The sequence below is a fragment of the Cherax quadricarinatus genome, chromosome 76 (assembly GCF_038502225.1).
Source record: "Cherax quadricarinatus isolate ZL_2023a chromosome 76, ASM3850222v1, whole genome shotgun sequence".
In the NCBI taxonomy this organism is placed as follows: Eukaryota; Metazoa; Arthropoda; class Malacostraca; order Decapoda; family Parastacidae; genus Cherax; species Cherax quadricarinatus.
In genome coordinates this window covers 7,526,611-7,549,967 of record NC_091367.1, presented here as the reverse complement: position 1 = coordinate 7,549,967, position 23,357 = coordinate 7,526,611, and the positions used below count along the sequence as shown (strand labels likewise).

The 23,357-nt window shown below is 47.3% G+C and overlaps 1 protein-coding gene across 5 annotated transcripts in view; it reads right to left on the bottom strand.

Moving 5' to 3' along the window:
- LOC128703556 (uncharacterized) overlaps positions 1 to 23,357 on the bottom strand; it is a 275,977-nt gene that overhangs the window by 149,479 nt on the left and 103,141 nt on the right. The window contains exon 1 of one of the 5 annotated variants that reach the window (XM_070101236.1): positions 16,423 to 17,210. The exons of the other annotated variants lie outside the window; for them this stretch is intronic. The gene's annotated coding sequence lies outside the window, so the exon portion shown is untranslated. Of the gene's footprint in view, positions 1 to 16,422; positions 17,211 to 23,357 lie in introns of those variants that run through there. 5 annotated transcript variants of the gene reach the window in all.

Sequence of the window (23,357 nt, the reverse complement as noted above, 5' to 3'; positions counted from 1 at the left end):
GGTGGAGGTGGTGCTGCTAGTACTGTTGTCTAGTGGAGGTGGTGCTGCTAGTACTGTTGTCTAGTGGAGGTGGTGCTGCTAGTACTGTTGTCTAGTGGAGGTGGTGGTGCTAGTACTGTTGTCTAGTGGAGGTGGTGCTGCTAGTACTGTTTAGTGGAGGTGGTGCTGCTAGTACTGTTTAGTGGAGGTGGTGCTGCTAGTACTGTTGTCTAGTGGAGGTGGTGCTAGTACTGTTGTCTAGTGGAGGTGCTGCTGCTAGTACTGTTGTCTAGTGGAGGTGGTGCTGCTAGTACTGTTGTCTAGTGGAGGTGGTGCTGCTAGTACTGTTGTCTAGTGGAGGTGGTGCTAGTACTGTTGTCTAGTGGAGGTGCTGCTAGTTCTGTTGTCTAGTGGAGGTGGTGCTAGTGGAGGTGGTGCTAGTACTGTTGTGCTGCTAGTACTGTTGTCTAGTGGAGGTGGTGCTGCTAGTACTGTTGTCTAGTGGAGGTGGTGCTGCTAGTACTGTTGTCTGGTGGAGGTGCTGCTAGTACTGTTGCTAGTACTGTTGTCTAGTGGAGGTGGTGCTGCTAGTACTGTTGTCTAGTGGAGGTGGTGCTGCTAGTAGTGTTGTCTGGTGGAGGTGGTGCTGCTAGTACTGTTGTCGAGTGGAGGTGGTGCTGCTAGTACTGTTGTCTAGTGGAGGTGGTGCTGCTAGTACTGTTGTCTAGTGGAGGTGGTGCTGCTAGTACTGTTGTCTAGTGGAGGTGGTGCGGCTAGTACTGTTGTCTCGAGGTGGTGCTGCTAGTACTGTTGTCTAGTGGACTGTTGTCTAGTGGAGGTGGGCTGCTAGTACTGTTGTCTTGTGGAGGTGGTGCTGCTAGTACTGTTGTCTAGTGGAGGTGGTGCTGCTAGTACTGTTGTCTAGTGGAGGTGGTGCTGCTAGTACTGTTGTCTAGTGGAGGTGGTGCTGCTAGTACTGTTGTCTAGTGGAGGTGGTGCTGTGGTGCTGCTAGTACTGTTGTCTAGTGGAGGTGGTGCTGCTAGTACTGTTGTCTAGTGGAGGTGGTGCTGCTAGTACTGTTGTCTAGTGGAGGTGGTGCTGCTAGTACTGTTGTCTGGTGGAGGTGGTGCTGCTAGTACTGTTGTCTGGTGGAGGTGGTGCTGCTAGTACTGTTGTCTAGTGGAGGTGGTGGTGCTAGTACTGTTGTCTAGTGGAGGTGGTGGTGCTAGTACTGTTGTCTGGTGGAGGTGGTGCTGCTAATACTGTTGTCTGGTGGAGGTGGTGCTGCTAGTACTGTTGTCTGGTGGAGGTGGTGGTGCTAGTACTGTTGTCTAGTGGAGGTGGTGGTGCTAGTACTGTTGTCTAGTGGAGGTGGTGGTGCTAGTACTGTTGTCTAGTGGAGGTGGTGCTGCTAGTACTGTTGTCTGGTGGAGGTGGTGCTGCTAGTACTGTTGTCTGGTGGAGGTGGTGGTGCTAGTACTGTTGTCTAGTGGAGGTGGTGGTGCTAGTACTGTTGTCTAGTGGAGGTGGTGGTGCTAGTACTGTTGTCTAATGGAGGTGGTGGTGCTAGTACTGTTGTCTAGTGGAGGTGGTGGTGCTAGTACTGTTGTCTAGTGGAGGTGGTGCTGCTAGTACTGTTGTCTGATGGAGGTGGTGCTGCTAGTACTGTTGTCTGGAGGAGGTGGTGCTGCTAGTACTGTTGTCTAGTGGAGGTGGTGGTGCTAGTACTGTTGTCTAGTGGAGGTGGTGGTGCTAGTACTGTTGTCTAGTGGAGGTGGTGCTGCTAGTACTGTTGTCTGGTGGAGATGGTGCTGCTAGTACTGTTGTCTGGTGGAGGTGGTGCTGCTAGTACTGTTGTCTAGTGGAGGTGGTGCTGCTAGTACTGTTGTCTAGTGGAGGTGGTGCTGCTAGTACTGTTGTCTAGTGGAGGTGGTGGTGCTAGTACTGTTGTCTAGTGGAGGTGCTGCTAGTACTGTTGTCTAGTGGAGGTGGTGCTGCTAGTACTGTTGTCTAGTGGAGGTGGTGGTGCTAGTACTGTTGTCTAGTGGAGGTGGTGCTAGTACTGTTGTCTAGTGGAGGTGCTGCTGCTAGTACTGTTGTCTAGTGGAGGTGGTGCTGCTAGTACTGTTGTCTAGTGGAGGTGGTGCTAGTACTGTTGTCTAGTGGAGGTGGTGCTAGTACTGTTGTCTAGTGGAGGTGGTGCTGCTAGTACTGTTGTCTAGTGGAGGTGGTGCTGCTAGTACTGTTGTCTAGTGGAGGTGGTGCTAGTACTGTTGTCTAGTGGAGGTGGTGCTAGTACTGTTGTCTAGTGGAGGTGCTGCTGCTAGTACTGTTGTCTAGTGGAGGTGGTGCTGCTAGTACTGTTGTCTAGTGGAGGTGGTGCTAGTACTGTTGTCTAGTGGAGGTGGTGCTGCTATTACTGTTGTCTGGTGGAGGTGGTGCTGCTAGTACTGTTGTCTAGTGGAGGTGGTGCTGCTAGTAGTGTTGTCTGGTGGAGGTGCTGCTAGTACTGTTGTCTGGTGGAGGTGCTGCTAGTACTGTTGTCTGGTGGAGGTGGTGCTGCTAGTACTGTTGTCTGGTGGAGGTGGTGCTGCTAGTACTGTTGTCTAGTTGAGGTGGTGCTGCTAGTACTGTTGTCTAGTGGAGGTGGTGCTGCTAGTACTGTTGTCTAGTGGAGGTGGTGCTGCTAGTACTGTTGTCTAGTGGAGGTGCTGCTGCTAGTACTGTTGTCTGGTGGAGGTGGTGCTGCTAGTACTGTTGTCTAGTGGAGGTGGTGCTGCTAGTACTGTTGTCTGGTGGAGATGGTGCTGCTAGTACTGTTGTCTGGTGGAGGTGGTGCTGCTAGTACTGTTGTCTAGTGGAGGTGGTGCTGCTAGTACTGTTGTCTAGTGGAGGTGGTGCTGCTAGTACTGTTGTCTAGTGGAGGTGGTGCTGCTAGTACTGTTGTCTAGTGGAGGTGGTGCTGCTAGTACTGTTGTCTAGTGGAGGTGGTGCTGCTAGTACTGTTGTCTAGTGGAGGTGGTGCTAGTACTGTTGTCTAGTGGAGGTGCTGCTGCTAGTACTGTTGTCTAGTGGAGGTGGTGCTGGTAGTACTGTTGTCTAGTGGAGGTGGTGCTGCTAGTACTGTTGTCTAGTGGAGCTGGTGCTAGTACTGTTGTCTAGTGGAGGTGCTGCTAGTTCTGTTGTCTAGTGGAGGTGCTGCTGCTAGTACTGTTGTCTAGTGGAGTTGGGACTGCTAGTACTGTTTAGTGGAGGTGGTGCTGCTAGTACTGTTGTCTAGTGGAGGTGGTGCTAGTAATGTTGTCTAGTGGAGGTGGTGCTAGTACTGTTGTCTAGTGGAGGTGGTGCTGCTAGTACTGTTGTCTGGTGGAGGTGGTGCTGCTAATACTGTTGTCTAGTGGAGGTGGTGCTGCTAGTACTGTTGTCTGGTGGAGGTGCTGCTAGTACTGTTGTCTAGTGGAGGTGGTGCTGCTAGTACTGTTGTCTGGTGGAGGTGGTGCTGCTAGTACTGTTGTCTGGTGGAGGTGGTGCTGCTAGTACTGTTGTCTAGTGGAGGTGGTGCTGCTAGTACTGTTGTCTAGTGGAGGTGGTGGTGCTAGTACTGTTGTCTAGTGGAGGTGGTGGTGCTAGTACTGTTGTCTAGTGGAGGTGGTGCTGCTAGTACTGTTGTCTAGTGGAGGTGGTGCTGCTAGTACTGTTGTCTAGTGGAGGTGGTGCTGCTAGTACTGTTGTCTAGTGGAGGTGGTGCTGCTAGTACTGTTGTCTAGTGGAGGTGGTGCTGCTAGTACTGTTGTCTAGTGGAGGTGGTGCTGCTAGTACTGTTGTCTAGTGGAGGTGGTGCTGCTAGTACTGTTGTCTGGTGGAGGTGGTGCTGCTAGTACTGTTGTCTAGTGGAGGTGGTGCTGCTAGTACTGTTGTCTAGTGGAGGTGGTGCTGCTAGTACTGTCTAGTGGAGGTGGTGCTGCTAGTACTGTTGTCTAGTGGAGGTGGTGCTGCTAGTACTGTTGTCTAGTGGAGGTGGTGCTGCTAGTACTGTTGTCTAGTGGAGGTGGTGCTGCTAGTACTGTTGTCTAGTGGAGGTGGTGCTGCTAGTACTGTTGTCTAGTGGAGGTGGTGCTAGTACTGTTGTCTAGTGGAGGTGGTGCTAGTACTGTTGTCTAGTGGAGGTGGTGCTAGTACTGTTGTCTAGTGGAGGTGGTGCTGCCGTCAGAGTGACACAGCACCAACACTCACCAGTGAACTCAGCAAAAAACATTATCTCTGGTCGTTAATAATCGAGGTTGCTGCACTATTTTATTACTTTCAATAAAGACAGATTATTACTTTCAATAAAGACAGATTATTACTTTCAATAAAGACAGATTATTACTTTCAATAAAGACATATTATTTTCAATAGACAGCTTATTGTTTTCAATAAAGACAGCTTATTGCTTTCAATAGACAGCTTATTGCTTTCAATAGACAGCTTATTGTTTTCAATAAAGACAGCTTATTGCTTTCAATAGACAGCTTATTGCTTTCAATAGACAGCTTATTGCTTTCAATAGACAGCTTATTGCTTTCAATAGACAGCTTATTGCTTTCAATAGACAGCTTATTGTTTTCAATAAAGACAGCTTATTGCTTTCAATAGAACATAAGAACGAAGGAACACTGCAGAAGGCCTACTGGCCCATGCGAGGCAGGTCCAAGTCTCCTACCGGCTTAAGCCAATGCACCCAACCTAGTCAGGTCAGGTCAGGTCACATTGACTTAAGGGAGGAACACGGCAACCGACCTGGTAGCACAAGCTATCAGGTCCAACTCACACCCACCCACATCTACTCATGTATTTATCCAACCTATTTTTAAAGCTACACAACGTTCTGGCCTCTATAACGGTACTTGGGAGTTTGTTCCACTCATCCACAACTCTATTACCAAACCAGTACTTTCCTATATCCTTCCTGAATCTGAATTTTTCCAACTTAAAACCATTGCTGCGAGTCCTGTCTAGGCTAGATATTTTCAGCACACTATTTACATCCCCTTTATTTATTCCTGTCTTCCATTTATACACCTCAATCATATCCCCCCTAATTCTACGTCTTTCTAGAGAGTGCAGTTTCAGGTCCCTTAGTCTATCCTCATAGGGAAGGTTTCTGATACATGGGATCAACTTTGTCATCCTCCTTTGTACATTTTCCAGAGAATTTATATCCATTCTGTAATACGGTGACCAAAACTGTGCAGCATAATCTAAATGAGGCCTAACCAAGGATGTATAGAGTTGAAGAACAACCTGAGGACTCCTATTATTTATGCTTCTTGATATGAAGCCAAGGATTCTATTAGCTTTATTGCGAACACTTATGCACTGTTGTCTTGGTTTCAGATTACTGCTAACCAGAACTCCTAAATCTTTTTCGCAATCCGTAATATTAAGATCTACATTATTTAGTTTATATGTGGCATGGTTATTGTCCTGTCCAACATTTAGAACTTTGCATTTGTCTATATAAAACTGCATCTGCCACTTCTCCGACCACTGCATCAGTCTATTGCTTTCAATAGACAGCTTATTGCTTTCAATAAAGACAGCTTATTGCTTTCAATAAAGACAGCTTATTGCTTTCAATAAAGACAGCTTATTGCTTTCAATAGACAGCTTATTGTTTTCAATAAAGACAGCTTATTGCTTTCAATAGACAGCTTATTGCTTTCAATAGACAGCTTATTGCTTTCAATAAAGACAGCTTATTGCTTTCAATAGACAGCTTATTGCTTTCAATAGACAGCTTATTGCTTGCAATAAAGACAGCTTATTGCTTTCAATAGACAGCTTATTGCTTTCAATAGACAGCTTATTGCTTTCAATAAAGACAGCTTATTGCTTTCAATAGACAGCTTATTGCTTTCAATAAAGACAGTTTATTGCTTTCAATAAAGACAGCTTGCTTTCAATAAAGACAGCTTATTGCTTTCAATAAAGACAGCTTATTGCTTTCAATAGACAGCTTATTGTTTTCAATAAAGACAGCTTATTGCTTTCAATAAAGACAGCTTATTGCTTTCAATAGACAGCTTATTGCTTTCAATAAAGACAGCTTATTGCTTTCATTAGACAGCTTATTGCTTTCAATAAAGACAGCTTATTGCTTTCAATAAAGACAGCTTATTGCTTTCAATAGACAGCTTATTGTTTTCAATAAAGACAGCTTATTGCTTTCAATAGACAGCTTATTGCTTTCAATAGACAGCTTATTGCTTTCAATATACAGCTTATTGCTTCAATAGACAGCTTATTGCTTTCAATAGACAGCTTATTGCTTTCAATTTAGACAGCTTATTGCTTTCAATAGACAGCTTATTGCTTTCATTAGACAGCTTATTGCTTTCAATATACAGCTTATTGCTTCAATAGACAGCTTATTGCTTTCAATAGACAGCTTATTGCTTTCAATAAAGACAGCTTATTGCTTTCAATAAAGACAGCTTATTGCTTTCAATAAAGACAGCTTATTGCTTTCAATAGACAGCTTATTGTTTTCAATAAAGACAGCTTATTGCTTTCAATAAAGACAGCTTATTGCTTTCAATAGACAGCTTATTGCTTTCATTAGACAGCTTATTGCTTTCAATATACAGCTTATTGCTTCAATAGACAGCTTATTGCTTTCAATAGACAGCTTATTGCTTTCAATAAAGACAGCTTATTGCTTTCAATAAAGACAGCTTATTGCTTTCAATAAAGACAGCTTATTGCTTTCAATAAAGACAGCTTATTGCTTTCAATAGACAGCTTATTGTTTTCAATAAAGACAGCTTATTGCTTTCAATAGACAGCTTATTGCTTTCAATAGACAGCTTATTGCTTCAATAGACAGCTTATTGCTTTCAATAGACAGCTTATTGCTTTCAATAGACAGCTTATTACCTTCAATAAAGACAGATTATTACCTTCAATAAAGACAGCTTATTACCTTCAATAAAGACAGATTATTACCTTCAATAAAGACAGATTATTACCTTCAATAAAGACAGATTATTACCTTCAATAAAGACAGATTATTACCTTCAATAAAGACAGATTATTACCTTCAATAAAGACAGATTATTACCTTCAATAAAGACAGATTATTACCTTCAATAAAGACAGATTATTACCTTCAATAAAGACAGATTATTACCTTCAATAAAGACAGATTATTACCTTCAATAAAGACAGATTATTACCTTCAATAAAGACAGATTATTACCTTCAATAAAGGTCAAAATGGTGGCATAATACTTTTATAATTTTTATTAAAATTTAAATAATTTTTGAGTTTGGGTGAAGTGTGTTCACTCGAGTCTGGATTGAAGACACTCAGTGTTGAGTGTGTTTTGTTGAGTGCTTGTTGCTGGGGGAGACAAGTGCCTCCCTTCCTCCCCACGACCCCTCACGCTTTTGTCTCTTGTCACCCTCCATTTTACCCCCTCTCCCCCTCATTTTTCCCCGTCATACCCTTCTCCACACCTTCCCCACACCTCCCAACATACACTTTTCCCCACACCTCCCAACAGACACTTCTCCCCACCTTCCCCTCACCTCCCAACAGACACTTCTCCACACCTTCCCCACACCTCCCAGCAGACACTTCTCCCCACCTTCCCCACACCTCCCAACAGACACTTCTCCACACCTTCCCCACACCTCCCAGCAGACACTTCTCCCCACCTTCCCCACACCTCCCAACAGACACTTCTCCACACCTTCCCCACACCTCCCAACATACACTTCTCCACACCTTCCCCACACCTCCCAGCAGACACTTCTCCACACCTTCCCCACACCTCCCAACAGACACTTCTCCACACCTTCCCCACACCTCCCAACATACACTTCTCCACACCTTCCCCACACCTCCCAGCAGACACTTCTCCCCACCTTCCCCACACCTCCCAACAGACACTTCTCCACACCTTCCCCACACCTCCCAACATACACTTCTCCACACCTTCCCCACACCTCCCAGCAGACACTTCTCCACACCTTCCCCACACCTCCCAACATACACTTCTCCACACCTTCCTCACACCTCCCAACAGACACTTCTCCACACCTTCCCCACACCTTCCAGCAGACACTTCTCCACACCTTCCCCACACCTCCCAACATACACTTCTCCACACCTTCCCCACACCTCCCAGCAGACACTTCTCCACACCTTCCCCACACCTTCCAGCAGACACTTCTCCACACCTTCCCCACACCTCCCAACATACACTTCTCCACACCTTCCTCACACCTCCCAACAGACACTTCTCCACACCTTCCCCACACCTTCCAGCAGACACTTCTCCACACCTTCCCCACACCTCCCAACATACACTTCTCCCCACCTTCCCCACACCTCCCAACATACACTTCTCCCCACCTTCCCCACACCTCCCAACATACACTTCTCCACACCTTCCCCACACCTCCCAACATACACTTCTCCCCACCTTCCCCACACCTCCCAACATACACTTCTCCCCACCTTCCCCACACCTCCCAACATACACTTCTCCCCACCTTCCCACACCTCCCAACATACACTTCTCCACACCTTCCTCACACCTTCCTCACACCTCCCAACATACACTTCTCCCCACCTTCCCACACCTCCCAACATACACTTCTCCACACCTTCCTCACACCTTCCCCACACCTCCCAACAGACACTTCTCCACACCTTCCTCACACCTCCCAACATACACTTCTCCCCACCTTCCTCACACCTCCCAACATACACTTCTCCCCACCTTCCCCACACCTCCCAACATACACTTCTCCCCACCTTCCCCACACCTCCCAACAGACACTTCTCCACACCTTCCCCACACCTCCCAACAGACACTTCTCCACACCTTCCCCACACCTCCCAACAGACACTTCTCCACACCTTCCCCACACCTCCCAACAGACACTTCTCCACACCTTCCCCACACCTCCCAACAGACGCTTCTCCACACCTTCCCCACACCTCCCAACAGACACTTCTCCACACCTTCCCCACACCTCCCAACAGACACTTCTCCACACCTTCGCCACGCCTCCCAACAGACACTTCTCCACACCTTCCCCACACCTCCCAACAGACACTTCTCCACACCTTCCCCACACCTCCCAACAGACACTTCTCCACACCTTCCCCGCACCTCCCAACAGACACTTCTCCACACCTCCCAAGAGACACTTCTCCCCACCTTCCCCACACCTCCCAACATACACTTCTCCCCACCTTCCCCACACCTCCCAACATACACTTCTCCACACCTTCCCCACACCTCCCAACAGACACTTCTCCACACCTTCCCCACACCTCCCAACAGACACTTCTCCACACCTTCCCCACACCTCCCAACAGACACTTCTCCACACCTTCCCCACACCTCCCAACAGACACTTCTCCACACCTTTCCTACACCTCCCAACAGACACTTCTCCCCACCTTCCCCACACCTCCCAACATACACTTCTCCCCACCTTCCTCACACCTCCCAACATACACTTCTCCCCACCTTCCCCACACCTCCCAACAGACACTTCTCCACACCTTCCCCACACCTCCCAACAGATACTTCTCCACACCTTCCCCACACCTCCCAACAGACACTTCTCCCCACCTTCCAACATACACTTCTCCACACCTTCCCCACACCTCCCAACATACACTTCTCCCCACCTTCCTCACGCCTCCCAACAGAGACTTCTCCACACCTTCCCCACACCTCCCAACAGACACTTCTCCCCACCTTCCCCACACCTCCCAACGGACACTTCTCCCCACCTTCCCCACACCTCCCAACATACACTTCTCCACACCTTCCCCACACCTCCCCCACACCTCCCAACATACACTTCTCCCCACCTTCCTCACGCCTCCCAACAGACACTTCTTCCCCACACTCTTCCCTGCTCCCGCCCGTCATCACTCGGGACACTCCCCCAGCACCAGTGACCTTGTACTTGCTGGAGCACATTGACACTTTCCAGGACACTTTCATCCACGAGTCAGTGGAAGGTACGGGAGGGGATGGGAGGGGAGGGGAGGGGACGGGACGGGAGGGGAGGGGAGGGGACGGGACGGGACGGGAGGGGAGGGGACGGGACGGGACGGGAGGGGAGGGGAGGGAGTAAGGGAAGAACATATAAGATACACAGCTTATTTAAAAAATGGATACATCGGCAGCGTGCTGCTAGGTTATTCACTATTCTGTATGATAGTTACACAGTGGCAACACCAGCAGTGTGTCGCTACACTATTTTTTTTCTATATAGTTACACAGTGGGAACAAAAGCTGTCTGTGTTTTCCTGTTATATTCCATCACACAGGATGATGCTCTTATAAGGTGTTGAAATGTGTCAGTCTGAGCTGGTAGACTTCAGTAGTGTCAGTCTCAGCTGGTAGACTTCAGTAGTGTCAGTCTGAGCTGGTAGACTTCAGTAGTGTCAGTCTGAGCTGGTAGACTTCAGTAGTGTCGGTATGAGCTGGTAGACTTCAGTAGTGTCAGTCTGAGCTGGTAGACTTCAGTAGTGTCAGTCTCAGCTGGTAGACTTCAGTAGTGTCAGTCTGAGCTGGTAGACTTCAGTAGTGTCAGTCTGAGCTGGTAGACTTCAGTAGTGTCGGTATGAGCTGGTAGACTTCAGTAGTGTCAGTCTGAGCTGGTAGACTTCAGTAGTGTCAGTCTGAGCTGGTAGACTTCAGTAGTGTCAGTCTGAGCTGGTAGACTTCAGTAGTGTCATTCTGAGCTGGTAGACTTCAGTAGTGTCAGTCTGAGCTGGTAGACTTCAGTAGTGTCAGTCTGAGCTGGTAGACTTCAGTAGTGTCAGTCTGAGCTGGTAGACTTCAGTAGTGTCAGTCTGAGCTGGTAGACTTCAGTAGTGTCAGTCTGAGCTGGTAGACTTCAGTAGTGTCAGTCTGAGCTGGTAGACTTCAGTAGTGTCATTCTGAGGTGGTAGACTTCAGTAGTGTCAGTCTGAGCTGGTAGACTTCAGTAGTGTCAGTCTGAGCTGGTAGACTTCAGTAGTGTCAGTCTGAGCTGGTAGACTTCAGTAGTGTCAGTCTGAGCTGGTAGACTTCAGTAGTGTCAGTCTGAGCTGGTAGACTTCAGTAGTGTCGGTCTGAGCTGGTAGACTTCAGTAGTGTCGGTCTGAGCTGGTAGACTTTAGCAGTGTCGGTCTGAGCTGGTAGACTTCAGTAGTGTCAGTCTGAGCTGGTAGACTTCAGTAGTATCAGTCTGAGCTGGTAGACTTCAGTAGTGTCAGTCTGAGCTGGTAGACTTCAGTAGTGTCAGTCTGAGCTGGTAGACTTCATTAGTGTCAGTCTGAGCTGGTAGACTTCAGTAGTGTCAGTCTGAGATGGAAAACTTCAGTAGGGTGATGAGGATGTCGTCCGGTATTCAACTAAGGGTTCATCAGCTACGCCAACATCAAAGGTGTTGCTGGATTTGTAGGTTGAGGATGTACGTGGAGGTGGATGTACGTGGACGTTGAGGATGTACGTGGAGGTGGAGGGTGCATACATAGGGGTGGATGGTGTTCACGGTGAGAGAGGGAGAGAGAGATGAAGGGAGGCTGCATCTCACCACGTAATGGATGCTGGTTCTAAATATGTCTTCTTAAGAGCATTAGACATGTTTACGATGCTGGCTTAAGGTGCTTACCTACCACCTTATCCCATCAATCACCTCACCCCCTTCACCTCCACCCCATCACCTCACCCTCCCATTACGTCACCTCCCATCACGTCACATGTCCTACATTATGTAATTCAATTTTGATACCTTAACCAGGAAGTACTTCGTTCGATAGACACCTTTGTATCTACAAAGGTAGGGTAACCTGTGTAGGCGAAACGTTTCGGAATAAAGATACTTAACACAAATAACCGGCACATAAGAGAAAGAAGCTTACGACAACGTTTCGGTCCGACTTGGACCATTTACAAGTGTCAGTGACACAAAAGAGTGAGGGAGCCAGTATAAATAGGCGAGGAGGATGAGGACGGGACCAAGAGAGGAAGAAAAAGAAGCAGTGGTAGTGGTAATGCTGGTAATAGAAGTAGTAAGCTTCGTAAACTTTTCTCTCCTATGTGCGGGTTATTTGTGTATTGTTCCAGTCACGGTATTGTACCTCATTGTTCCTGAAAGGTGCTCAACTTTTACGCATGTGTCTTGACGGTATTGTATACCATCATACTGACATACCTTAGCATTTAGCCCAGTGGTGATTCACTATACTGAATCACCATACTATACTGATTCACTATAATGTATCACCACTAGCTCTTGGCTACCGTAGTCTTTAATGATGATAGTTACTGTTTATTTGTATTGTAGGTGAGGGTTAGGACGCACTCTAGGTGAGGGTTAGGACTCACTCTAGGTGAGGCTTATGATACACTCTAGGTGAGGGTTGTGATGCACTCTAGGTGGGAGTTGTCACGCACTCTAGGTGAGGGGTTAGGATTCACTAGGTAAGGGTTAGGATGCAATAGGTGAAGCTTAGGACGCACTCTAGGTGAAGCTGAGGCTGCACTCTAGGTAAAGCTTAGAGCACACTCTAGATGAGTCATAGGACGCACACTTGGCGTAAGATTTACCTGCCATCTTGCGGATAAATGAGACGGGGAGTATTGATCAGCAGTTCTGTCAGAGTACTAAACATTTAACAGCCTTCCAGTTAACACTTGTATGAAAGGAGGGTAGTGCCTCTTTCTGGGAAGATCTCTAGGAAGAATCCCTGGAGTACAAGAACTATAGAGCGGAGAGGACATAACGCAGTGCTAGAGAACAGAGAACATTAACACAGTGAGCACAAGGCCGCACAAGGCCGGGATATTCTTGAAACTATGCGCTCTCTTTCTCTGCATGCGCATGTTGGCGCGTAGTGGCGCGCGCATTGAACGGAAGAACAGCAGTAAAGAGAACACACATATGACGCATGTGGAGAACAACGGTAGAGAGAACGCATGCAACTAGAGAACAAGGGTAGAGAGAACACATTCAACTGAAGAACAAGGGTAAAAAGAACGCACTGAACAGGTGATCTAGCGGTCCGTGTTTTATCCAGCTGGTGTTTTATCCAGCTGGGGTTCTATCCAGCTGGTAGGGAATCAGGATCCACTGTTCATTTAGTAGGTGATCTATCCTCACTCGGGATGGCTAGATGGCTGTGGCATGCAAAGAGTACGTAACCTTTATTCGGCGCATGTACACACCCTCATTTACAGGCTATCTCCCCCAACCAGCGAACCAGGTTGCTAAGAGTTGATGATGGGGCCCCGTCGTTCAACTAGTGACCAGGTTCTAGCCAATAAGAAGATGGTTTTGGCAATCGCAGAGGTTATGTGGGTACCGCTCTCCTGTCTGCCCTTGTCATTCCCATTCTAGAGCTGGTTGAAGCACGGTCTGCTATCTTGTGGCTTCTATTCTGCCTTGCTTACCGTGGAGTGCACTATACTTATCACTGTACATAGTGTACATATTGCTGTTCTAAATTGGTGAAGGATAATATAAGTCTAAACTTTTTCTGCTGTGTTTATTTTGCTCCCATTACACCCGGGATAACAGGCCATTTGGAATCCTGGGTTGTAATATGGGTAGCCTGTCCGAGAGCTGGAGCTGGACTTAGAGAAACGGTTGAGCTTAGGGTGAAGCTCGTAGCAGGAACATTGTGCAGCTTGCTGTCTGGCATTGCTTTACAAATTTTGCGTGTCAGTTTTGTTATGGTCAGCCTTGCTATTGTGTGATCGTTCAACAGCTCGCTACTAGCTTGTTCGGTGTGCTCGCTTCGCTACGGTCAATCTTCTAGAACAGTGTAGCTGTCTGGCATTGCTTTACAAATTTTGCGTGTCAGTTGTTACTAGCCTGTTTGGTGTGGGTTTTTTTTTAGTGAGGGGATGCGGGCTACCGTCCGCCTGTATCTTGGACCTATGCTAGCCTGTCTGACTGCTGTCTCACTCTTAAGTTTAGGGTTTGGCTTTTGGTCACGAGAAAAGCTGAGCTCTATCTAAGAGTTGGTCCCCTATGATTATAATAATAATATCTAAGAGTTTGATGGTGGAGAGGAAAGGCGGTCCCATTATTTTGTGCCATGGCAGCACGGTTACCACTGGGAGGTGGCAGCCTAATCCTGAGCCTTCTCGGGGTGGGGGTGTGGCATGCAAAGAGTACGTAACCTTTATTCGGCGCATGTACACACCCTCATTTACAGGCTATCTCCCCCAACCAGCGAACCAGGTTGCTAAGAGTTGATGATGGGGCCCCGTTGTTCAACTAGTGACCAGGTTCTAGCCAATAAGAAGATGGTTTTGGCAATCGCAGAGGTTATGTGGGTACCGCTCTCCTGTCTGCCCTTGTCATTCCCATTCTAGAGCTGGTTGAAGCACGGTCTGCTATCTTGTGGCTTCTATTCTGCCTTGCTTACCGTGGAGTGCACTGTACTTATCACTGTACATAGTGTACATATTGCTGTTCTAAATTGGTGAAGGATAATATAAGTCTAAACTTTTTCTGCTGTTTATTTTGCTCCCATTACACCCGGGATAACAGGCCATTTGGAATCCTGGGTTGTAATAATGGCTCTACTAAATAACGGGGATAGTAATTCTCCTACAGCTGACGTAGGCCTGGCCAGGTGTTTACCAGTAACACTGTGTGTGTGTGTGTTATTGGTGGTTTGTGTGTGTGTGTGTTATTGGTGGTTTGTTGTGTATGTTATTGGTGGTATGTGTGTGTGTTATTTGTGGTTTGTGTGTGTGTGTGTGTTATTTGTGGTTTGTGTGTGTGTGTGTTATTTGTGGTTTGTGTGTGTGTGTGTGTTATTTGTGGTTTGTGTGTGTGTGTGTGTTATTTGTGGTTTGTGTGTGTGTGTGTTATTGGTGGTTTGTGTGTGTGTGTGTGTTATTGGTGGTTTGTGTGTGTGTTATTGGTGGTTTGTGTGTGTGTGTGTGTACATTGGTGGTTTGTGTGTGTGTGTGTTATTGGTGGTTTGTGTGTGTGTTATTGGTGGTTTGTGTGTGTGTTATTGGTGGTTTGTGTGTGTGTGTGTGTACATTGGTGGTTTGTGTGTGTATTATTGGTGGTTTGTGTGTGTGTTATTGGTGGTTTGTGTGTGTGTGTGTGTACATTGGTGGTTTGTGTGTGTGTGTGTTATTGGTGGTTTGTGTGTGTGTTATTGGTGGTTTGTGTGTGTGTTATTGGTGGTTTGTGTGTGTGTGTGTGTACATTGGTGGTTTGTGTGTGTATGTGTCTTATTGGTGGTTTGTATGTGTGTGTGTTATTGGTGGTTTGTGTGTGTGTGTGTTATTGATGGTTTGTGTGTGTGTGTGTGTACATTGGTGGTTTGTGTGTGTATGTGTCTTATTGGTGGTTTGTATGCGTGTGTGTTATTGATGGTTTGTATGTGTGTGCGCGCGCATTATTAGTGGTTTGTGTGTGCGTGTGTTACTGGTGGTTTGTGTGTGTGTGTGTGTGTGTGTATTGGTGGTTTGTCTGTGCGTGTGTACTCACGTAGTTGAGGTTGCAGGGGTCGAGTCCAAGCTCCTGGCCCCGCCTCTTCACTGGTCGCTACTAGGTCACTCTCCCTGAACCGTGAGCTTTATCATACCTCTGCTTAAAGCTATGTATGGATCCTTGTGTGTGTGTGTATGTGTGTGCGCATTATTGGTGGTTTGTGAGTGCGTGTCGTTGGTAGTAATATCTTAGATAAACATTGTCTATAAATGGTACTACCGCCCTCATCACCGCCCACACAATTGCCCACACAACCGCCCACACGCTTAACCCTGACCACCCTCGACCACGCCCACACCTACACCCCCAACCCACAACAGTGCTTAACACCACTAATACCTCTTCCACCCACATACCCTAACACACACCCACCCACACCCACCCACATACCCTCCCACAACCACCCACATACCCTCCCTCCCACACCCACCCACATACCCTCCCACACCCACCCACATACCCTCCCACACCCACCCACATACCCTCCAACACCCACCCACATACCCTCCAACACCCACCCACATACCCTCCAACACCCCCTCCTACACTCCCCCACAAACACAGCTCTGGCTCATGGCATCCTGACCTTAATGGAGTTACTCCCTCCCTTGGATCAAGGCTGATTTACTCTGTTCTTCCAAGGCGCTTTAGTGTCCCTTACAGGTTTAGTGCTTCTCATGAACGTAATAGTGATAATAATAATAATTAATAATAATATAATCTGTAGGTAAATTCTCGTCTAATCCAATTCCTGTTTAAGAAAGTTGACTTAAGTAAATAGTTGAAACAAGCGTAAGATAATTACTTAGCAGAAAGTTTCTTTATTTAATTCTTGTTTATCTTGTACAAGAAGAGTCCTCAGTCAACACCTCAGTTCAGCTTCTTTAGTGAGTACAGTTACTCTGTGTACTCACCTATTTGTGGTTGCAGGGGTCGATTCACAGCTACTGGCCCCGCCTCTTCGCTGGTCGCTACTAGGTCCACTCTCTCCCTGCTCCACGAGCCTTGTCGTATCTCTTCTTCAAGCTGTTCATGGATCTTGCCACCACTACATCACTCTCCTGACTGTTGCACTTCCTGACAATTCTGTGACTGAAGAAATACTTCCTAACATCCCTGTGACTCATCTGAGTCTTCAACTTACAGTTGTGATCCCTTGTTGCTGTGTCCCATCTCTGGAACATTCTGTCTCTGTCCACCTTGTCGATTCCTCTCAGTATTTTGTATGTCGTTATCATGTGTCCCCGTCCCTCCTGTCTTCCAGTGTCGTCAGGTCGATTTCCCTTAACCTCTCCTGTACTCACCTATTTGTGGTTTCAGGGATAGATTCATAGCTCCTGACCCCGCCTCTTCACTGATCGCTACTGTACGTACTTATCTGTATGTGGCTGCAGGGGTCGAGTCAGGTTCCTGGCTATGTGTGTATGTGGACATCCTTATTATTTTTGCTGCTATTTTCACGGTCCAAGTTTTGGTGAACTTTCACATTGTTTACCTCTTCTATAGTGCCATGAGTGCCTTCGGAGTGCCGGCACTCTGGAGGGTGGGTGCGGATGTGGCACTTCTTAGAGAGGGTCAGTTGAATTGTGATGTCTGCGTAATACTGGAAGCAAGACAGCTGTTGAGTGAACGATAGTCAATGCGTTTCCTCTTTTTCTTTTGGTCACTCTACCGTGATGGTGACTGACGTGTGGGGGCACAAAACATGACCTTGTTTCTGTTGTGATAAATGGAGCAATAACTCTCTCTCTCTCTCTCTCTCTCTCTCACGCCCACGTAGAAATGGGCGTCGTAGTTCAGTGTTGTACCGCTATGTACACTGCCTTGACATGACTTAGCACTGTAAGCATGGTCAAACGTGGGTTCCCACCACGCCCTGTGTCGCCCACCACCCACCCTCACTACCCACCCTCATTACCCACCCTCGCTACTCACCCTCACTACCCACCCTCGCTACTCACCCTCACTACCCACCCTCATTACCCACCCTCACTACCCACCCACACTACCCACCCTCACTACCCACCCTCACTACCCACCCTCTCCGCTTATTACCAACACCTGTTATTACTTAACTAGTTGACCTCTTTCTAAGTACTCAATTATAATAAGTCTCGTAATTATCGCATGTACTCAGCTGTACTCTTGAAGGCTTTGCTACTGTCTCTGTCCTTGTAGTATACTGTACTCCTTTGCAATCCATTGTTTTCCATTGCAACTATATACTCCCACGTAATCCACCTGTGCTCCCATGTACTCAGTTGTGCTCCCATGTACTCTACCCATTACTCACTATTTACGCCCACGTCCGAACCAAACGCTGTACATACATATCCCTCCCACATACACCCACTTCACCCACCCACTTACACCCACTCCATGATGTGGTAATCCCACATCATGTGCGGGAGATGGGATGAGTATGGGCATGGGCATGTAGGGGCGAGAGTCCCTCAGCGCCCTGCGCAATCTTCGCCCTTAATGCCAGCCAGAAGGGGTTTGTTTACATTCTTGGATAAATCAGCTCCAGAGTGAAAATGTAACGAAGCTGGTGTAGCGTTGGTAACTTGCTACCTTTGTAGCAGCTGGTGTAGCGTGGGTACCTTTGTAGCAACTGGTGTAGCGTGGGTACCTTTGTAGCAACTGTGGCTTAGCGCTTCTTTTTGATTATAATAATTTGTAGCAACTGGTGTAGCATGGGTACCTTTGTAGTAGCTGGTGTAGCATGGGTACCTTTGTAGTAGCTGGTGTAGCGTGGGTACCTTTGTAGCAACTGGTGTAGCATGGGTACCTTTGTAGTAGCTGGTGTAGCGTGGGTACCTTTGTAGCAACTGGTGTAGCATGGGTACCTTTGTAGTAGCTGGTGTAGCATGGGTACCTTTGTAGTAGCTGGTGTAGCGTGGGTACCTTTGTAGCAACTGGTGTAGCATGGGTACCTTTGTAGTAGCTGGTGTAGCGTGGGTACCTTTGTAGCAACTGGTGTAGCGTGGGTACCTTTGTAGCAGCTGGTGTAGCGTGCGTACCTTTGTAGCAACTGGTGTAGCGTGCGTACCTTTGTAGCAGCTGGTGTAGCGTGCGTACCTCTGTAGCAGCTGGTGTAGCATGGGTACCTTTGTAGTAGCTGGTGTAGCGTGGGTACCTTTGTAGCAACTGGTGTAGCGTGCGTACCTTTGTAGCAACTGGTGTAGCGTGGGTACCTTTGTAGCAGCTGGTGTAGCGTGCGTACCTTTGTAGCAACTGGTGTAGCGTGTGTACCTTTGTAGCAGCTGGTGTAGCGTGGGTACCTTTGTAGCAACTGGTGTAGCGTGGGTACCTTTGTAGTAGCTGGTGTAGCGTGGGTACCTTTGTAGTAGCTGGTGTAGCGTGCGTACCTTTGTAGTAGCTGGTGTAGCGTGCGTACCTTTGTAGCAGCTGGTGTAGCGTGCGTACCTTTGTAGTAGCTGGTGCATCGTTGCCTTTGTAGCAGCTGGTGTGCCGTTGTTACCTTTGTGGCAACTGTTGTGACGTTGTTACCTTTGTGGCAGCTGCTGTGATGTTAAAACCTTTGTGGCAGCTGGTGAAGATTAACACTGGCAGATGTCACTGAGACACCTGTGTACCTATGTAACAGTTGTACTGTGTTCCACAGGTGTCCATCGCCAATTATGTTTTATTCTTTTTGGGGGGATAAAGACACGAGGAAATAAAGAGAAAACCAGGAAATGAGCCAAAAAAGCAATGTAAATGGGGGAAAGAAGAAGAGGAGGAGGGGAAAGATGTAGAAATGTGAAGAATTAGGAAGTAATATAGGAAGAAAAGGGGAAAGAAAATACAATAAGTGTTTGTCCTCTTGATCCTGGTACTCTTTAATTCATACAGTCTGTCCCTCTGTATCAGTTCCTCTTAAGATTTTGTATGTCATTGTCACGTCTCTCCTAGACCCACTTTAATACTCTTGCTTATTTATCGTGTTCGCTTGTTAGCACGTATAAATTATATATTATGGAGCACTAGCGAACAAGCGATACAAAATGCAAAACAACCACGGGAGGAGTTGAAAGATAACACTAGGCCTTTCGTGTTGCAATCAATACATCAGGAGCTTGCAGTGTTCAGAGTGAGAGTTTTATGTTAGAACCAAACAAGTGTATATATATATATATATATATATATATATATATATATATATATATATATATATATATATATATATATATATATATATGAGTTCTTGCAAACTGACCAGTTTTACATATTCGTCACGAGACACACACACACACACACACACACACACACACACACACACACACACACACACACACACACACACACACACACACACACATATATATATATATATATATAATACGTAAGCAGCATACAAAAAAGAGACATTCAGAGGTTGTAGCAAGGCTGGTCATTACGTATGTAAATAATTACAGCCGGTCTGGACACTTAAAAAAAATCTCCCTTGCTCCATAAGCCGCTCTTCTTCTTCTGCCCCTTTAAAGAATAGTGCACCGTTCCCCCGCCCATCCCCACTAACACTTTCTCCTCCCCACCTAAAATCCCTCACCTCCCCCACCCGCACAACGGGTTTTCACGGTCAGTGTAAACTAGTAGTGACGTCACTTGCCCCAAGCTCTGCCCACGTAGACTTAGAGTCAATATGGCGCTGCCCACTCGTTTCCTGACCCCTCCTGCTGTTTGCTGACATCTCCTGCTGACCCCTGACCTCTTCTGCTGACCCCTGGCTTTTTCTGCTTCCCTCCATCTGCCCCCTGATCTCTGTTGTTGCTGTTTACTTCCCCGTCACCTCTGTTGCTGTTTACTTCCCCGTCACCTCTGTTGCTGTTTACTTCCCCGTCACCTCTGCTGCTGTTTACTTCCCCGTCACTTCTGTTGCTGTTTACTTCCCCGTCACCTCTGCTGCTGTTTACTTCCCCGTCACCTCTTACTCTTTTCTTCCCCGTCACCTCTGTTACTGTTTACTTCCCGTCACCTCTGTTGTTTACTTCCCGGACACCTCTGTTACTGTTAACTTCCCCGTCACTTCTGTTGCTGTTTACTTCCCGGTCACCTCTGTTACTGTTTACTTCCCCGTCACTTCTGTTACTGTTTACTTCCCCGTCACCTCTGTTACTGTTTACTTCCCCATCACTTCTGTTGCTGTTTACTTCACCGTTACTTCTGTTACTGTTTACTTCCCCGTCACCTCTGTTGCTGTTTACTTCCCCGTCACTTCTGTTGCTGTTTACTTCCCCGTCACCTCTGTTGCTGTTTACTTCCCCGTCACTTCTGTTACTGTTTACTTCCCCGTCACCTCTGTTGCTGTTTACTTCCCCGTCACCTCTGTTACTGTTTACTTCCCCGTCACCTCTGTTACTGTTTACTTCCCCGTCACTTATGTTGCTGTTTATTTCCCCGTCACTTGTTGCTGTTTACTTCCCCGTCACTTCTGTTACTGTTTACTTCCCCGTCACCTCTGTTGCTGTTTACTTCCCCGTCACATCTGTTGCTGTTTACTTCCCCGTCACCTCTTTTGTTGTTTACTTCCCCGTCACCTCTGTTGCTGTTTACTTCACCGTCACCTCTGTTGCTGTTTACTTCCCCGTCACTTCTGTTGCTGTTTACTTCCCCGTCACTTCTGTTGCTGTTTACTTCACCGTCACTTCTGTTACTGTTTACTTCCCCGTCACCTCTGTTGCTGTTTACTTCCCCGTCACCTCTGTTGCTGTTTACTTCCCCGTCACCTCTGTTGCTGTTTACTTCCCCGTCACCTCTGTTGCTGTTTACTTCCCCGTCACCTCTGTTGCTGTTTACTTCCCCGTCACCTCTGTTACTGTTTACTTCCCCGTCACCTCTGTTACTGTTTACTTCCCCGTCACCTCTGTTACTGTTTACTTCCCCGTCACCTCTGTTGCTGTTTACTTCCCCGTCACCTCTGTTACTGTTTACTTCCCCGTCACCTCTGTTACTGTTTACTTCCCCGTCACCTCTGTTACTGTTTACTTCCCCGTCACATCTGTTACTGTTTACTTCCCCGTCACCTCTGTTACTGTTTACTTCCCCGTCACCTCTGTTACTGTTTACTTCCCCGTCACCTCTGTTGCTGTTTACTTCCCCGTCACCTCTGTTACTGTTTACTTCCCCGTCACCTCTGTTACTGTTTACTTCCCCGTCACTTCTGTTGCTGTTTACTTCCCCGTCACTTGTTGCTGTTTACTTCCCCGTCACTTCTATTGCTGTTTACTTCCCCGTCACATCTGTTGCTGTTTACTTCCCCGTCACTTCTATTGCTGTTTACTTCCCCGTCACATCTGTTGCTGTTTACTTCCCCGTCACTTCTGTTGCTGTTTACTTCCCCGTCACTTCTGTTGCTGTTTACTTCCCCGTCACTTGTTGCTGTTTACTTCCCCGTCACTTCTGTTGCTGTTTACTTCCCCGTCACCTCTGTTGCTGTTTACTTCCCCGTCACCTCTGTTGCTGTTTACTTCCCCGTCACTTCTGTTACTGTTTACTTCCCCGTCACCTCTGTTGCTGTTTACTTCCCCGTCACTTCTGTTACTGTTTACTTCCCCGTCACCTCTGTTGCTGTTTACTTCCCCGTCACATCTGTTGCTGTTTACTTCCCCGTCACCTCTTTTGTTGTTTACTTCCCCGTCACCTCTGTTGCTGTTTACTTCCCCGTCACCTCTGTTGCTGTTTACTTCCCCGTCACCTCTGTTGCTGTTTACTTCCCCGTCACCTCTGTTGCTGTTTACTTCCCCGTCACATCTGTTGCTGTTTACTTCCCCGTCTCCTCTTTTGTTGTTTACTTCCCCGTCACCTCTGTTGCTGTTTACTTCCCCGTCACCTCTGTTGCTGTTTACTTCCCCGTCACCTCTGTTACTGTTTACTTCCCCGTCACCTCTGTTACTGTTTACTTCCCCGTCACCTCTGTTGCTGTTTACTTCCCCGTCACTTCTGTTGCTGTTTACTTCCCCGTCACCTCTGTTGCTGTTTACTTCCCCGTCACCTCTGTTACTGTTTACTTCCCCGTCACCTCTGTTACTGTTTACTTCCCCGTCACCTCTGTTGCTGTTTACTTCCCCGTCTCTTCTGTTGCTGTTTACTTCCCCATCACCTCTGTTGCTGTTTACTTCCCCGTCACCTCTTACTGTTTACTTCCCCGTCACCTCTGTTGCTGTTTACTTCCCCGTCACTTCTGTTGCTGTTTACTTCCCCATCACCTCTGTTGCTGTTTACTTCCCCGTCACCTCTTACTGTTTACTTCCCCGTCACCTCTGTTGCTGTTTACTTCCCCGTCACTTCTGTTGCTGTTTACTTCCCCGTCACCTCTGTTGCTGTTTACTTCCCCGTCACTTCTGTTGCTGTTTACTTCCCCGTCACTTCTGTTGCTGTTTACTTCCCCGTCACTTCTGTTACTGTTCTCTACCGAACCTTTGCTGCTTCTGCACTCCAACTGCTGCCTGACCTCTGCTGCTGCCTGACCTCTGTTGCTGCCCTCCAACTTCTGCCTGACCTCTGCTGCTGCCCTCCAACTGCTGCCTGATTCCTGCTGCTGTCCTCAAACTGCTCCATGATCTCTGCTGCTGCCCTCTAACTGCTACCTGACCTCTGCTGCTGCTGCTTCCCGGTCGTCTGTTACTGTTTAATGACTGCTGCTCCCTGATCTCTGCTCCTGACCTCTGCTCCTGACCTCTGCTCCTTACTCTGCGCTGTTTACTGACTTCTTTCTCATCTGCTTCTTCTGGTTCTCTTCTGCTGGTGCTGTTTATTTTGATTTCCTGTTTTTCTGTTGCTACTGTTTGTGTTCTGTTGTACTTTTCGACTGTTGCACTGTAAGAAGCAGAATTTGCAGTTGTGC